Source organism: Amyelois transitella, chromosome 11 (genome assembly GCF_032362555.1).
Source record: "Amyelois transitella isolate CPQ chromosome 11, ilAmyTran1.1, whole genome shotgun sequence".
NCBI lineage: Eukaryota > Metazoa > Arthropoda > Insecta > Lepidoptera > Pyralidae > Amyelois > Amyelois transitella.
The window spans coordinates 4395812-4413259 of record NC_083514.1 but is presented as its reverse complement, the minus strand read 5'-3'; the positions used below and the strand labels follow the sequence as shown (position 1 = coordinate 4413259).

The 17448-nt window shown below is 35.7% G+C and overlaps 1 protein-coding gene across 4 annotated transcripts in view; it reads left to right on the top strand.

Moving 5' to 3' along the window:
- LOC106135086 (myocardin-related transcription factor B) overlaps positions 1-17448 on the top strand; it is a 38863-nt gene that overhangs the window by 10936 nt on the left and 10479 nt on the right. For 2 of the 4 annotated variants that reach the window (XM_060946458.1, XM_060946457.1), the window contains exon 2: positions 3690-3750. The exons of the other annotated variants lie outside the window; for them this stretch is intronic. The gene's annotated coding sequence lies outside the window, so the exon portion shown is untranslated. The remainder of the gene's footprint in view (positions 1-3689; positions 3751-17448) is intronic. 4 annotated transcript variants of the gene reach the window in all.

Below are 17448 nucleotides of genomic sequence, written 5' to 3'. Positions count from 1 at the left end.
ATATTTGGCATACTACAGATGATTAGTAATAATCCTTCTTTTGGCAAACGCATCGATGCTTCGTCGAGTGTGCATCGGCTCGCTATGCCATAATTCATCCAACGGGATAATTTGTGAAATTTGCAACTTGAATATTCTGCCAAACATCAGTGAGGACAATTTATGACATGAATGTTTATAAACTTGCATAGTATTTGCTAATTATACAGCTTAGTTATATTAATACATACATACATATGGTCACGTCTATATCCCTTGCGGGGTAGACAGAGCCAATAGTCTTGAAAAGACTGAATGGCCACGTTCAGCTATTTGGCTTAATGATGAGATTCAAATAATGACAGGTTGCTAGCCCATCGCCCAAAAAAGAATTCCAAACTTGTAAGCCTATACCTTAGTCGCCTTTTTCGCCATCCATGGGAAAGAGATGGAGTGGTCCTATTCTTTTTTGTATTAGTATCGGGAACCACACGGCACTATATTAAGATTATCGTTAGTTATATTAAGATTATTGTTATTCGTTAATAAGCTCTTTTTACAAGTTATTTCATTAATTAATCAGATGGAAATTAATGTTCTTCAATATTAATGGGAGGTACAGTAGTGCTCTCGTAAACACCAGACATGTGTCGTTTCCTTTTTTAAAAAGTTGTTGTTATTTGAATCCTCATAACTAGTTTGCATTGTAAACAAAATACTACGGATATGACGTCAAAAGCATTGTGTTAGCCATGTAATTATAAGCTTGACTCTACATGAGATTTCATAAATTTTGATAGTGCATGGGTTGCGCCTTGGTTGGCAACATTGGGATGAGTACTTATTGCCAAAGCAGTAAATATTTATTGCATATAATCTGAAAGCGGAAACATTGTTTATTATAAATACTGTGCAGCTGCATACGGGATCTCCAGTCTCCTTTAGACTTAAGATGTAATAATTTTGTAAAAGTGAGTCAGGGGACTGGAGGCCAAGCCAACTTGCGTAATATTACGCCCATTCATGGCGCACGGTGGTCAAGATATGTGGTTAGCTGATTATTTTGAAAAATAAAAGTCACTATGATGTGATGTGGGTTTAAATATAACAGATAAATCTGTCTCAAAATCTGTATTATTATTCTTCTTCTTTCTCTTGCTGTTAATCTAATACTTCCTCACCGCTACCTCCATCTGCTCTCTGAAGAGGAGCTCGAAGTCCGCCGCATCTATCTTATTATTTTACGCTACATAAATTAGTCCGTGTTTGGTGGTAGAGTTGCAAATCTCAATTCCTTTAAGAATTGTCCTCCCTTCTTTTTATTGCTACAGCTTTTACGCTTATGAGATTAATCTGTGTCACTGGTAACGTGGTCGCCGGAAATGCTGGGTTTGTTTAGTCCGCAGACTTATTTCTGACTGTGCAATGTCATCCGAGGGCGTCATCCTCTGCGCCTGGCTGAACAGTGCGCTTGGCGCTTGGTCTCGTGAATTTCGCAACATCCATTCGAGTTCAACGATGGAAATACGGGCCATAAGTTTGCGAAACATGTAATTGTCCTGATACGCACCACTACCGATCAAGATCGGTATTTTGGCTACTGGCTCAATTGAAATAAATGCAATTATTTCATACTTTGTTTTTCTCGATCATGTTTTTATCTAATCCTTTCTGGAAACCTCGTTGAGATGAAGACATCAACGCTAATGATGATATGGATTTTGCTGAAATTTGGCATATCTTTAGGAAGCAAATACTCTTTTATGACATAGGCATACGCTTAAGAAGTAATTTTGGAAATTCCGGACATTAGAATAGAGGAATAAAACCTCCCACTCTGGTGTCTTCATTATTCCATGATTATAATATTGATTTACAGACACACCTTCTCAGAAATCATGGTCGGCCTTTTTTTAATGATATCACACCACCAGATGTGTCATTAATCTATTTACAGTACAAACATTATAAATAGATTATTAGCTCGTTTAAAATAACAGTCACGCTACGCACCTGTCACTCGCACACGTCCAATATCAACACCGTATTTATTGCTTATCCCGCTACTGTGTTGCTTGATTCGTATTAAAGAATTGGCTCAAGTCTTGTACGTTTTATATTTTTATTTTTACCAATTTTGCTAAAATTGATCACAGATATGGGCATATATCCCGTTTCTTTAAAGTTCGTTCTCAGTTTGATATTGGGATGGGACAATTCGTCCGTTTCGTTTATTTATAAAAATTAAATCTCAAGATACAATTTTTAAAGCTTTTTGATAAGTCATCTTATATTTGTTGCTAAAACTGAGTTGCCCGTCGGTACTCGACACAGATGAGAAGACTTTGATTTCAATTTGAGTTTGCGGAATGCCTCTCATATTATTTGCTAGTTATTAGGAATATAGAAAAGTGGATCCAAAATAACCTAATGGAGTGTAGTGTATTAGTATCAGCCATTTGTTACCAAACAAAATGCCAACTTGGGTCGCGAAATGCACATTAGTTAGGCCGGCGATCGCGTTCTTTGGTACGAAGCCAGAATGACCGATCCTTTTGGCCTGTTGGTACGCTGGTCGTGGCGCACCGTCGCGAAAATAATGTCAGTTCAGAGATTAACGAACTTCAGCCGCCTGACCTATTAAACAGGTGCAGGTGAATTCATAGTTTCATTAAACTGGTTACGTGTTTGGATACAAATATGAGATTTGTCACATGAAAATTAGCGTCAAGAATATATATAGGATTTCCCTACAATGTTATGTGGTTTAGTGTTAGTAGTTGTTTAAAAGTTGACTTTTTGTATCGATATACTATATTGGTTTGGTGGAAATGAAGTACTTAAGAACTGTCTCAAAAACTATCTTTTGGTCTTTTATAAAAATTAAACATTCTAAAAAACTCCATAGAAACGAAGTAAAATATCTTGGAGTTCTTAAGTAAAAAATTTTCAGTATTCTTGTTTGTATAAATTGATGTTTGGGTGTTATTAAAGTTTTCATTTTGCAAACTGTAAGAAATCTTTAGTACATTTACTATCTTCAGGCCTAATTTAAAGAGGAATCATTGCGTGGGTAGACAGACCGAATCAGACGGTGCTGTCAAACTTGTTTACCAGACTTCCTTTATTTACGCATACTCAATACTTTTTGTCGCACGTTTTCAGGCGCCAGCAATTAATACTTCGTAATGTTCGTTACTAATTATTTTGTCAATGTCATTTAATTCTTTTTCATCTTGTGAGTGTTTCCGTTCGCCCTTAGATAATTATGCTTTTCGATGTTGTTCTTTTTCCATTTTTCCGTTTGCTGTGTTTTGCCATGTCGGCGGTTCGACAAGTTGCTGTCAGTGCAACCTTAACATTCTGCATAACCAGTTGTCAGAGTTTCTAGTCAAGATCGCTTTACAACTTTCAACCTCTGACATGGTTACAACTGGTGGATTTTGAATTAAATTTATATTTTTTATTTAGGTATTTCTAGACTAGTGCGACGATTAATTTCTTATGTATCGCGCGATGACTATTCGTATCAATAACGTAGACATTATCTTTAATACATAGAATTACTGGATAAACGAGCAGTTAAAGTGATCTAAGATAATGAATATCCTGAATTGCTTTTAATTATATTTTGTAAACCACCAAACAAAATATTTGACTTTAGAATAATGACTATGCGACAATACTAATTGTTTATTTTATATTTTCAGGTAATTAGCCTTCACGTTCCTCTTTTTTGAACGTTCGAATGCTTGGCAAATCCGCAATTTGGTGAGTCTGGGGAACAACATTGATGCCAATTGATCTACAATCAAAAATACAAAATATGTTTTTAAACTATCAAAAATTAAAACAACACTTATGTCGGTAGAAAAAGTTCTTTCCGGGGAATTGGCGAAAATACGTATCACGAGCATACATTTTTTTTTATTATCTCTAATATAATATAATTTATTTAATATATATTTTATTATCTCTTACGGGCTAGATAGAAATAGAATAGAACAGATTTAAACAGTTGCTAGTTAATTGTCTTATAAAATTTCAAGTTTCAAATCGCAATTAACTTAAATTAGTCTTCTGTAAAATCGTGGACTTGATAAAGTCAATGCTTTTAGTTTTTTAAGTCAATACGACGCTTAATAATTTGATACATTTTATCATATCCAAGAGTTTATTGCTAGATTCGGGATTTCACTTTCAACGCAGCATATTCCCGATTGAACCTTCATCGCCATTATTTATCTCATGGAACTATTCCAATATCGGCCAACGTAAAAATAGAAATTCATTCATGTTTTACTAGTCACTAAAATATTTACTTGTAGTTTATATAAGTACCTAGATGTGCTTTTGTAGTCAGGTGGCAAAATTTGAGGTGGCTTGTTTTTCGCGTCACAAAAATAGACTCGTTCACTACTTTGCTAAATAATATGAAAAACCTCTGGATTGGCCGTGTACGAAATGACCATCCTCATCAATCAGCTGCTTGGAACGGCTCCAAGATTTTTTCCACGTTTAGGTTTCGTAGTTTAGTTCAATAATTTTACAAGCTCGTGTCGCCCTCCCTGGCTGTTTAGCGGTGCGTCGCCATGAGCAAATATATTTTTTGTCTTCAAGCAATTGGATTACGTGAGCTATTATGTCTCACAGAAGCGAATAAAATGCTCTTCTTTTTTTAAAATCACATCTTTGCGTGTTCTTGGTTGCATTTATCACTGCGTTCTGCTTAAGAAGTTTAGTATCCAGGCTTTTATAAGGAAAATAATTTATAGGAAAATAAGGAAAATATTTATAGTGCCGTGTGGTTCCCGGCACTATTACAAAAAAGAATAGGACCACTCCATCTCTTTCCCATGGATGTCGTAAAAGGCGACTAAGGGATAGGCTTATAAACTTAGGATTCCTCTTTTAGGCGATGGGCTAGCAACCTGTCACTATTTGAATCTCGGTTCTATCATTAAGCCAAATAGCTGAACGTGGCCATTCAGTCTTTTCAAGACTGTTGGCTCTGTCTACCCCGCAAGGGATATAGACGTGATCATATGTATGTATGTATGTAAATAATTTATAATTTGAAATTATTGCTAAAGTATATCATGGCTAGTAATGTTATGAACTTAAAATTACTGCGATCTCGAGCAGACACCATTTAAATCGTTTACAGATCAGACTGACGCACAACCACTATGATATTTCTAACATTTCTAAATTATTCTAGCATCCATTTCTATATAGTTACCCTTTACTTATTTTGGACATCTAAGTAGTTTCTATCTTTTTTCTCTTCTCACCCAACATTGAGGATTTTATTGTATTTTCTTCTTACAATTTGCCTTTCTCAAAACAATTAAGTTGTTGACTGTATCTCTTAAACCTGCTATTTCTATCGTTGTTGACGGACGCTAATGGTATTTCGGTACTTTCGTCTTGAAAAGTTCGTCGGAGACAGTTCGAATGAAGTGTTCACGACACCTTTACGCAATTCCTGTCTCACGCCCTAACGCTTGCCAAAGGTGTACGTCATACGCGTCAGTATCGCCGCCGCCAAGGGAAAGTGTTCTTCCAGACTTTTGACATTTAGGCCCATTTTCTTTAATCTAAATATCACATTTTACAACACATATTTCAGGTAACGCAGGTGACGAGCGAAACGAGCTCTCGAGAATTGACCTATATAATAAGAATTTTCTCAGAATAATTTTCTTCATTCGTCTTTATCGTATTATATTTTTTAAACAGTTTCTTATTAATTTTTTTCAATAAGTATTATCTGATGTCTTGTCAGTCTTTTCAAACTGTTGGCTCTGTCTATCCCGCAAGGGATATACGTAAATGATTGTCATCGTAATTATAAGTGTCATCATAATTCGTCAAGCATTGTTTTCATAGTTTAATCTTAGAGTCTGCTTTGTACGTACATATATCTTGTTCTGATTTTTTCCCTTCAATTACGTATTATCGTTCTTGATAAAGTATGAATTCCTGGAGTGAACTTCCTCTAGACTCATATTAAGGATTGGTGGATTAAGTCAAATTCTCGTACAGGCGGCGCGGTTTTCTTCCAGATATCCGCTGCTCTGGAATCTGTTGTTTGTCTAATGAATTAAAACGTCATCAAGATAAAAAGTGGACAAATCCGTGACACAAAACAACGTGTTGTCTCTGGATATTTTCTTCCTAGTCAGTCGGCACGGGCCGTTGAACTTTTGCTCCTTATTTAGATTATAGGAGTGGAGACGACGACCGACTCAATCGTGCCGTCCACTCTGCGAAATTCGAATGATTGCTTCCGCACTCTGCCAAATCTTACCTGATGGTAATTTTAACGAAAGAATTTCAGCGTTTAACTTTCGTGGTTTTCCTGAATAGACCTAATGCAATATTTTACTCGTAATGATGATATAATACTTAGTTAATACATTTTCAGGAGGCATGCCTGCCATGACATGCTTGTAAATATTGCATTCGTATAAAATACCAAAATTGCGTTTGTTGCTTGATTAACTCACGTTGCAAAAGTCGCGAACGGTAGGTACGCAGAACGCAGTCCTCGGCATCGTTTATATGCAATCCAGAAATAGACCACGGAAGCGTCCGACCGACCCGTTTGGTATTTGTTCAGCGTTGACCTAAAACAGAGCTCGCTTTGCTCGTTTGTTATTTGGTGAATAGCCTACCGCGATTATAATGCTTATCGACATCCGACCGAACACCCTTTCTGTGCCACAGGTTAAGTTCCATAAAGAAATCTTCTAACATTTTTAGATTTTTTTCAAAGTGATATTGTTTATGAGGAATTCAAATAATTCAACTTTAATATTCTACAATAATGCATTATTTTATTCAGTAAGTATATAATAAAGTATTTAATAGGTATATAAACAAATAACTGTTTGTATAGAAAAAGATTTAATTTCAAATTAGGATACAAGGTGTCGCTTCTTGATGTCAACATTACTTTAGTACATTTATATCTACATCAACATTTTCACCGGGCGTCAATTTACGTGCCGCGTGGTTCCCGGAACCAATAAAAAAGAATAAGATAACTCCATATCGTTGCCATGGATGTTGTAAAAGGCGATTAAGAGATAGGCTTATAAATTTGGAATTCTTCAAGGCGATGGGTTAGCAACTTGTCGCTATTTGAATCTCGATTCTATTAATTAGCCAAACAGCTGAACGTAGCCTATCACTCTTTTCAAGTCTGTCGGCTCTGTCTACCCCGCAAGGGATATAGACCTGATTATATGAATGTATATACAATTTCAAATTTGTCGTACCTTACCAGACCAGTGTTCTCATTGGCTTTAAACCAAAATTGGATTAATTAACTGAATGCGTTATTAAATAATTAATATTGACTTAATTTCTTGGCATCATGGAAAATTCAAAACTCAACTAATAATATTTCGGTTGTCGTTTTTTACTGTTTTTATAAAATAGATAAGTAGTTTTTTCTCAATGAATTTCTTTCAAAGGCATTATTTAATTGATATTCTAAAGATTTAATGTTTTCCATGAATATTGTGTCGTGAATCGTCACGCGGCAATCTGCCAGAGCTTGCTGGGTAGACTCACGTGAAACATGACGAATGAATGGAGGCCAACACGTGTGAACAGCATCACAACACAACGCCGTCGGAGGCGGTAACCAATCGCCGCCAATCACATTTTCCTGCTAATGCGTCCTGTAAATTAAATAATAAATTGTAAATAAGTTGTAGTCCATATCAAAAGCGCAGAAAATGCCACTCATCAACGAGAATCAGAATCAGAAACGAGAATCAGCTCATCTCGTAAATAATCCCGCTACCCCATTATTAAACTAGTAGAAGCGGTAAGAATAGATATACGTGGGCACTAAGAAATTAATCCGACTGAAAGTTGACCACGTTAAATGCGAATGTTTCATTTGATGGACGATGTTTAATTTGGCACTAAATTCAGTAGCAGTGAAGCGGCAACCATATTGTTCAGACGTCGAGCGTAGCCAAGGAAATGTTTGTCGTGCAAGAGATAGCTTTGGAAAGTTATTTTACAGTGTCTGAGACAATTTACAAGTGTTTCAACTAATTGTGTTGTGTTCCGCCCGGCTGCCAATGGCTATAAATTCAGATTAATCAGTCGTCGTGATTGTTGTGTTCGTATAACTACCGTCATGTGCTACGCCAAGGTTGCGGTTCTGGCTTACTGATCTTCAGTTTATCCTCAGCTTTATTTAAGTCGGAAAACGGGGCGTCATATTTATTCGAAATAATTTAGTTCGTACATGTCTAAATGTATGTAGGTACTCAAAGTATGACTGCTTTGTTACCGTTTGAAGAATTGTGTTGTTGTAAATACAATGCTTATTTTTGATCCGCAGTGAAATTAATTGCAGTGAAAATAAAAAACAAAAAACTACATTTCTTGACACTGACCAATGTAGTAATTACTATATTATCTTTTATTTCTGATCCGCAGTGAAATTAATTGCAGTGAAAATAAAAAAACAAAAAGACTACATTTCTTGACCCTGATCAATGTAGTAATTACTATATTATCTTTTATCAGACTACTAGAAGTAAAGAAAGAATAAATCTCATATGATTAAAACTATAGAAAGTAGCTTTATATGCAATTTTTCATAGACTTGTAGAAAAATTTGTTGTGATTTATACCCATAGATTTGCGTCAATGCCTATAAAATTAGCTTTAAACTCAACTTTATTTATGGAGCTTTGATATTTTTCTCATTGCGTTGAAAAATTAGACAAGGCGCGGTCATTGTACTCATTGGTGTAGAACTACATCATGTTCTGTTCACAAACTACTTCAATAGCCTGAAACCAATACTCTTATTACAAAAATCTGTTGCATGAAGTATCTTTTATAAAAAGTTCTGGGTGCTAAAGTGTTTTCTAAAATATCCCTGAAATAGTATTCAAATAAAAAAAAGGTTTATTTTCATTGAGATGTTTTCAGCTTGGCAAGAACTAGGAAGAATTTTTTATTCCTTAAATTTATGATTATGCCGTCGATCGGCGGCACGGCACTAGCTTATTTTTAAATAATTAGCAGTACATAGAAACATAAATGCGTGCGGCCCGTGGGTTTTGAGCAGGAGCAATATTTTGGACGAAAATTATAGTCTTCAAGTGTGGAAATATTTATTACAAATGATCGTCTAAAAATGTCTCACGTCTCACATAATACCTACAACACGTATAAGAATTTCTCTTACGTAATGGTATTTATTTAGATTTATTTAATGTATCAGTCCGGCAGTTAATAGTTGGCAGACTGACTTTCTTCTAAAAAATTCTGAAAATCTGTACAATGAGAGCCAAGAATAGACTTAAGTCAGATTATTTGTCACATTTATGATATCGAAAGGTTTTATCTCTGCCGAATAAAATAAAAAACTTAATTGAACTAAAAGATAATCATCAAAAACAGCCGGCGAAGCCTAAGTGAATGACTAAAATTGCTTCTTTATATTAGGTCAGGATACAATCAAAAGGTGTCCCTACATTCCACTGCACTGCGCAGGCTTATGGCGCTGAAACCTAAAATAACCTAAATCCAGCAACATGCATGAGTACCGTTTTGACATTTTTATCTTTATATGCCTTAATTTGATTTTTCCTTTCAGCCCGTGAATACGTACCTGTGCGTTTGTTTTTACTATGTTTACTAGAACATTTTCCTAATTTTATGCTATCAGTGGGCTCTCCTACACACGTGCTTGTTTACAGCACTACAGTACCATCGTGGGCGTCGTCGTCAGTTGCGTAACGGGTTCAGGATAGGTATCATCGGTGTGCACATCCACCTTATTGCGACTAGGGTTCCGATGATATATCGAAAATCCGATATTATCGATAATATTATAGCGATATAGCAAGAAAATCGGCAAGTATTTAAGGGAAGTTTTTTTAAAAAGATAATTTCTTTAGTAATTTTATAGGTTTTTCAGATAGGGAATTCAAGATTTGTAGGAGCTTTTTTATGATTTACAGAATATTGCACGTGTAGAGTTGATACTTATAGATATTTAAATCACCTTGCGGCGGACCCCGGGTCAGCAACACTTATCTAGAGGGTGCAATCGGGAACACGCGGGAGATGAGAGAGATTAGAATCAGTTTGCATCTCTAATTGCGTTTTGCGATTAGGTACTAGCGAGAGGTAATTTTGTGTATTTTTACAGCTGCAGTTCACCATAGGCGAACTCTTGCGCCCGTTAACTGTTCTTCGACGATAAACAGACGGCCACGGTTGCCGACTCGCTGAAAACATCCTTTTACGTCATCGGCCCGCTATGGTTCCGCCGCGGTATGCGCTATTGCATAGTGCTGTTCTATGTTTGGTGGTATATTTATATAAAAAGTTGCTTACATTATGCTCAAATTGGCGATGTTGTCAGATTTCGAAAAAAGCTGAATCTCATTTATACAGCCGCATAATTCGTATACGTATTAATCAAATCTCAATAACAATATTTACGAGAAACGCCTGTTTACCGCCGTCGTATCGACAGTAAACCTATTTAATAACATTTTGTACATTCATTAAGGCGTCTTAATAGACCGTGATATAAAGGCAGCTGTGCTTTATTGAGAGTAACGTTACAAAAATTGTTTCCCGTAGTTTCTATTTGTATTAACGGAATAATTTGCTAAGTTTTAATGTTCATAATTTAGGTCAAATCCCATATCTTCTAGGCCAAATACGTTACATTAATCAAAAGTCATCTAAGATCGTTTTTTGTATCAAAATATAATAGTAACTGGAGGTCATCCGCGTAAAATCATGAGTGAATTTCAGGAAACCCATTCTTAGCGCACCCCTAGATCACATAAGAAACATACCAAATTTAAAGGTTCTTAGACCCAGCGGTTTGGTCTGGGCATTGTATGTCAGTTACTCAGTATCGTAAAAGTTTTATATATAGATGTGTACCATGTATTGATTACAAGTAGCAATAATGGTTTGCAATATTTACAAACAATCACTCGGCTTGCGGTGTGCTTTCACGGGTCAATCAACGGTTTGGGGAAGTGTGCATCGGCAAGATGTAGACAAATCCATTCATTGGCTTACGAAAGTCAATTGAATTCCAAATATAGTCTAGTGGTGTACGCCAAACTTGTCCACGTTATGCAACCAAGCTCTATATAATTCAAGAGGCCTGAATCGCCGCTCGTACCTACTTCTGATGAAATCCGGACTCAGGATCGTTGGTAACATTTATTCGTTTTTATCCCTTACTACCTGTATAGGTACCCCAGAGCCAATAATCTCAAAAAGACTGAAAGGCCACGTTCAACTATATGACTTGATGAAATTGAGATTAAAAAATTGACAGATTACTAGCCCATCACCAAAAAGAAGAATCTCAAGTTTAGAAGTCTATCCCCTACTCACCTTTTACGTCATCCATAGGAAAGAAAGGGAGCGATAATATTATAAAGTGCCGGGAACCACACGGCACTTTAATAAAACGATAAAATTATTCCTTTTTTTTTACTTAGAGCTGCGTATTATCATGTTGATTTTGGATTGATGATTTATTTACTCCGTTCTAGTGATTCAAAAACAAGTATTTACATAACATCTCGTGCACGACATGACTAACGGAAGACTTATAGTTGTACTATGTTGTACTGTAGACTTGTACACTGTTGATACTATGTCAAGGATGTGTTATGTCAGTATAACAAATAATAACCACAACAGCATGGAAACTGATTAGGCACGCATCATTCAACAAATGTACTATTTTAAATGCTAGTTCGCTTGACTATGTATTGAATGTGTGATATGAATATATTATATATGTATATGAATGCGTGTGTGTGTGTATAAATATGATAACTTTTCTTGAGAGTATATTCTGTCATTTACGTTAAAATAAATAAAAGCTTAATATAATATAATTAAATATGTATGTTATAAAACCTTGTTAAACCGATTTCGAGTTTAGCCAGGCAGGTATCACAGCATTTAGAAATGTATTCAAATCTTTAAATTGCTTCAAGTTTATTTCCTGTTAGTTTTATATTTGAGACCTCGTTAGATGAAACATTTGATTTTTTTACTTGCCGAGCGCCTAAAATTAGGGTTGGCAATAGGAAGACGGATGGTTTGTGTTTCCCTGCTCGAAAACATAGTAATATAATAATACTTTACTTTGTTTTTAGATAGGTTATTTTGTTTTTTCTTCGTAAGAAAAAAAATACTATCATTATATTAGAAAAGAGTAAGGAGTTTTAGAGTAAAAATAAGTTGTAAAAGTGATAAAAGGATTGTTGTAAGTGCAAAGATGTAGTCTCTGCATCGAGGAAAAAGCATGATTTTATGTATGTACTTAATCAGGCAGGGTGAGAATAAAGCTTACTGTCACAGGTATATCGAGGTCATTCTCCGCACGTCTTTGTCGCCGCTCGCGAGATTCGTCCCACAAATCATATTTAGCCTAGCACTGAGCAGGATTGTGACTATTGCTGTTTGTCTTGGAATAGACGCCTTAATGAATGAGGCCAGTTGATACCACAACTGGGAGCGACCTATTTAGAAGACTTGGCAGAAAACATTTCATTTTTTTTTTGAAAATGGAAAATACTTTTTTTGAGTTCACCAATTTATCTAATACCGGTGGATGAAAGTGCCACAATTATTGGGCTTTTGCTCAACATGATCTTTCTTCATCAAATTTCAAATAACTTACCGCCGACTGTAAAGACTTTTCCTTTCATCTAACTTAGCTCCCTTTTAGGGCATTTGCTATATATTGTGTATTAAAATAGCGTCCAGTTACTTATAGGATACAAGAAAGGACTGCATTTTTACTTCTATTTGCGAAGATCCCTTCGCATACATCTTTCGCTTCATCCACATTCATCACTCTTCGTGCAAGTTCGTCGGTTTATTTTATCTTTTATCGCCATGTTGTTTACCAATAGTCTACCAATTGATTATTACAATAAGTATCAATAGTTAAGTGCCGTGGGCGAAGACAGGTGCTATCGCCCACGCGTGGGACAGTGCCGTGTGCACTATGACGTAATCGACACAGCCTCCGATGACGTGTACTTACGTTCACGGAACTCGCCATTCACAAAAGATTATACGTTACTGGAGTACTCCCGCGGTTTCGTCGGCGTAACACGAAAAATCCCGTAATTGTTTGTTCCGGCGGAAATTCCCAAAAATTCTCGCTTAATTCAATCGTAGACCACATAAGGAACCTACATGCCAAATTTTAAATCTCTTGACCCTGTGGTTTGAGCTGTGCATTGATATCATTGTATTCTTTTATATTCTAACTTAAATTTTAAATGCAAAAGTAAGTTATTTGTTTGTTTCTTAAATCTCCACGAGTTATCTTCTGAATTAATCTTATTGAAATTTCTTCTTTTATAAGGAGTCTGGAGAAGGACATATGGTTTCCTTTCAACATTCTTGCAAAAACTAGTTTAACTAGATGGCGCTTTTTGTACATAAATATAATCACGTCTATATTCCTTGCGGGGTAGACAGAGCCAACAGTCTTGTAAAGACTGATAGGCCACGTTCAGCTATTTGGCTTTAAGATAGAATTGAGAGAGAGAGATTAACATAAGCGCTTTTTGTAAAGGTAAGTATTTGGATATTTGTCAAATTGGAGAGAAATTCGTTCTGCAATTTGGGCCGTTGACAAGAATGCAGGGTTGTCAAGTAGCTTGCTAACATGTAAACAAGTTATTGGAAAAAATGATCATAAAATGATTTCAAAAGCTCTTAAAGTTGATCCTTTTTTACTTTTTCACGCGAACAGTACTGATCCCTGCTTACTTCTTTCGCTTCTTCCACATTGTTAACTCTCTTCATGTAATCTCGGCGGTTAAGGGTATACTTAACCTGACATTTTGCCAGGAAATCCCCGAATTCATCAAGGAATCTACAGTAGTAGACGATTTTGTAAAATCGCACAGGATGTTTGAACATATTTTTAGGTTTGTCATATTTAAACATAAAGCGAGTCCTCCTGTCATACACTCGGTACTCAAAATACTATGTAACTCGTTGATGTCTTTTGCTTGGAATTGAAAGGCTATGAAACAGGATCAGAAGATATTCACTTTACTACGTTCTTTTATCTTACGACGTTCTAGTACGACTTTATATTCTTATATTTTATGACAGTTCTCAATAAAAAGAATCAAGAATTATCATATTTCCAAAGAATATAGTGTGACGAGTCTCGACGTAAGTACATAATTCAACAGCTAATTTTTTTAAAGCACTGGTCTTCGAAAGTCGACAGCTACCTACGAATGTTGATGTTGACTACTGGCAAATTATTCATTCGACATGTTTAGCGCAATTAATTATTTACAAAAGTGTCACTATGAAAGAAGTAGCGGTGGCGATTCGTGTAATCTGCCTGCCTACGCAGACATAATGATTGACGCGCCACTACTACCGCACGTGTAATACACGCTTTTTTCCTTTGTCATGGAGCCTTGACCTGTATTGATAGTCAAAATAAAAACAAATTCGAGCCAGCTTTTTATCTTAAGGTAGTTTATATAGATGTACTGTGTGGCTGCGAAAAAGATTTAGATTTGTTGTAAGGCTTGCTTGGTTTCAACAAATGATTTAACCGTGATAACATGTTAGTAAACATATTATGTACTAGCTGTGCCCGCGACTTCGTTCGCGTGGAATAGTGACTATGAGCAGCGTTTTTTTTTAAATATATACTTATTTTTATTTTGGATCATAATCACAGTCATTTTGGGTAGCTAAAAAACCTACTTTAATGGCGCGGCGCGGTTCTCGGCGCGCTTTATATACCTACCCGCGCGCGCAGTCGTCGTATGCAACCGACAAACGTCCATCCTAAGCTGAACCGCGATTCCTAAACCGATAATTTTTATTTAACTTCTCTATAAAGATATTTATTATAAATAAAAATTATTATAAAGTTTCAGTAAATTCTACTAACAGAGAAAAAAAGTAGTTATTCGTAATAGAATTAACTCTTACTAATAATATAAACGCGAAACTTTGTATAGACGCATATTTGTTAGTCTTTCTCGCAAAAACTACTGAACAGATATGGATGAAATTTGGCAAACAGTTAGTTTAGGCTTGGAAATAACAACACTTATGTTACTTTTTACCGCGGGATAACATCTCAGACCCACGGGAAACTGGAAGGAATCTGTTCGACATTATTCTTAAAATTCAACAGCTTACAAACTACCTTCAGCCGTAAAAGAACAATGTTTTTTCATTCCCATGGGAGTACTATGATTTCCCTCGGTAAATTATTCTTATAGTTTATGATATCAGCCTAAACTAACTTAAGTAGAAAGAATTTAGATGAGCCCTTTTAATTTTTTTCCCATGGTAATCCAGTCAATTCCAAGGTAATAAGTAACTATAACATATTCTATTAATGATTGTAATTTACCTATCTAGTAACAATGATCGACGTCGTTCGTTGACCGGAACAGGCGTTAAAAAAACAATATACTACCGATTCCCATGGGAAACGGATGTTTTCCCGCGGTAAAAAGTAGTCTTTATGTTGCGCCAGGCTCTAAAATATGTCGGTACAAAATTTCAACCAAATTCGTCAAATAGTTGCGGAGATTAATGGTGCCTATGTATAAGCATAGAATAGTGTTCGACGTGATTCTTTAATTTGACATAACTTTTTTATTTATGAACCGATTGACATGAAACAAACACTAAAGCATAACTGAAGCATACCACAATATATTCGTGAAAACCGCATCCAACTCGGTTCAGCCGTTTCTGAGATTAGCGTGAACAGACAAACAGACAAACCGACAAACAGACAAACCGACAAACAGACAAAAAAAAAGTTAATTACGTTTTTGGGTTCGACATCGACATAACAACAACCCCTGCTATTTTTTTTATTTTTATTTTCAATGTACAGACAGCACTTTTCTACAATTTTATTATATGTATAGATGTATAGATAGATGTAATTTACCTATCTAGTAACAATGATCGACGTCGTTCGTTGACCGGAACAGGCGTTAAAAAAACAATATACTACCGATTCCCATGGGAAACGGATGTTTTCCCGCGGTAAAAAGTAGTCTTTATGTTGCGCCAGGCTCTAAAATATGTCGGTACAAAATTTCAACCAAATCCGTCAAATAGTTGCGGAGATTAATGGTGCCTATGTATAAGCATAGAATAGTGTTCGACGTGATTCTTTAATTTGACATAACTTTTTTATTTATGAACCGATTGACATGAAACAAACACTAAAGCATAACTGAAGCATACCACAATATATTCGTGAAAATTGCATCCAACTCGGTTCAGCCGTTTCTGAGATTAGCGTGAACAGACAAACAGACAAACCGACAAACAGACAAACCGACAAACAGACAAAAAAAAAGTTAATTACGTTTTTGGGTTCGACATCGACATAACAATAACCCCTGCTATTTTTTTTATTTTTATTTTCAATGTACAGACAGCACTTTTCTACAATTTTATTATATGTATAGATAGTGACTAATAAAAATACTCTTATTTAGATCATTGCATGACTTAATCCAGAAAAGTTTGATAAATTATACACAATGTAACAAATGCTTGACCGTTTTATCCTACGTAGTTTTCCATACGGTACCGTATTATGATGCAGCGGCCAGCGTGGGAGGTGTTGACACCAGACAAATCAGTGCGGTGACTACCTCAACTCAATGACAGAGAAACAGCTAACAATATATGCTCGATTCGGGAACATTCCCAGCGGTAGTCGTGGGTAGGAATTGCGTGTGTGTAACAGAAATGCAACTATAAACAATTTATGAAAACGTTTGTCATAATTTATCTCAATGGTTATGACGTGTACGTATAGCTTGTTAATTTTTGTTTTCTTTTTATTTGAATTTACGTATCGTATACGACCTAACCAACCGCAGAATATATAACCAAACTCAATTGCAAAAATACAGGTCGCCGATCATTTTACCACTTGGGTATGAAGTTAGTTACTAGAACTATAGTTTTACCAGGATGAAATGTACCTTTCGTCGATGAAAGGACATACCTTCTCTAGATTCTTAATTATAAATACGCAAAAGTCCATAATTATTCATATTAGTTTGGTATTATTTAATTATTGGCCTTTATGCATGTTTATGCTTACGGCAAAGCAAACAGTTTTCTGGCGTCAGTAATAATTTGCAGCGAGCTTCGTAATGAGTCAGAAACACGTGAGCAAGATTGTTTACAAAAATGTGTTCGGTAATAGCGGCGTAAAAATGCGTAACACACGTTTATATTATAAAATTATCTGTTTTGGAATACTGCTGGTACCAACAAAGCAGCAGTTGGTACCAAATATATCTGAAGGTATACATACATACATACATATACATATAATCACGTCTATATCCCTTGCGGGGTAGACAGAGCCAACAGTCTTGTAAAGACTAA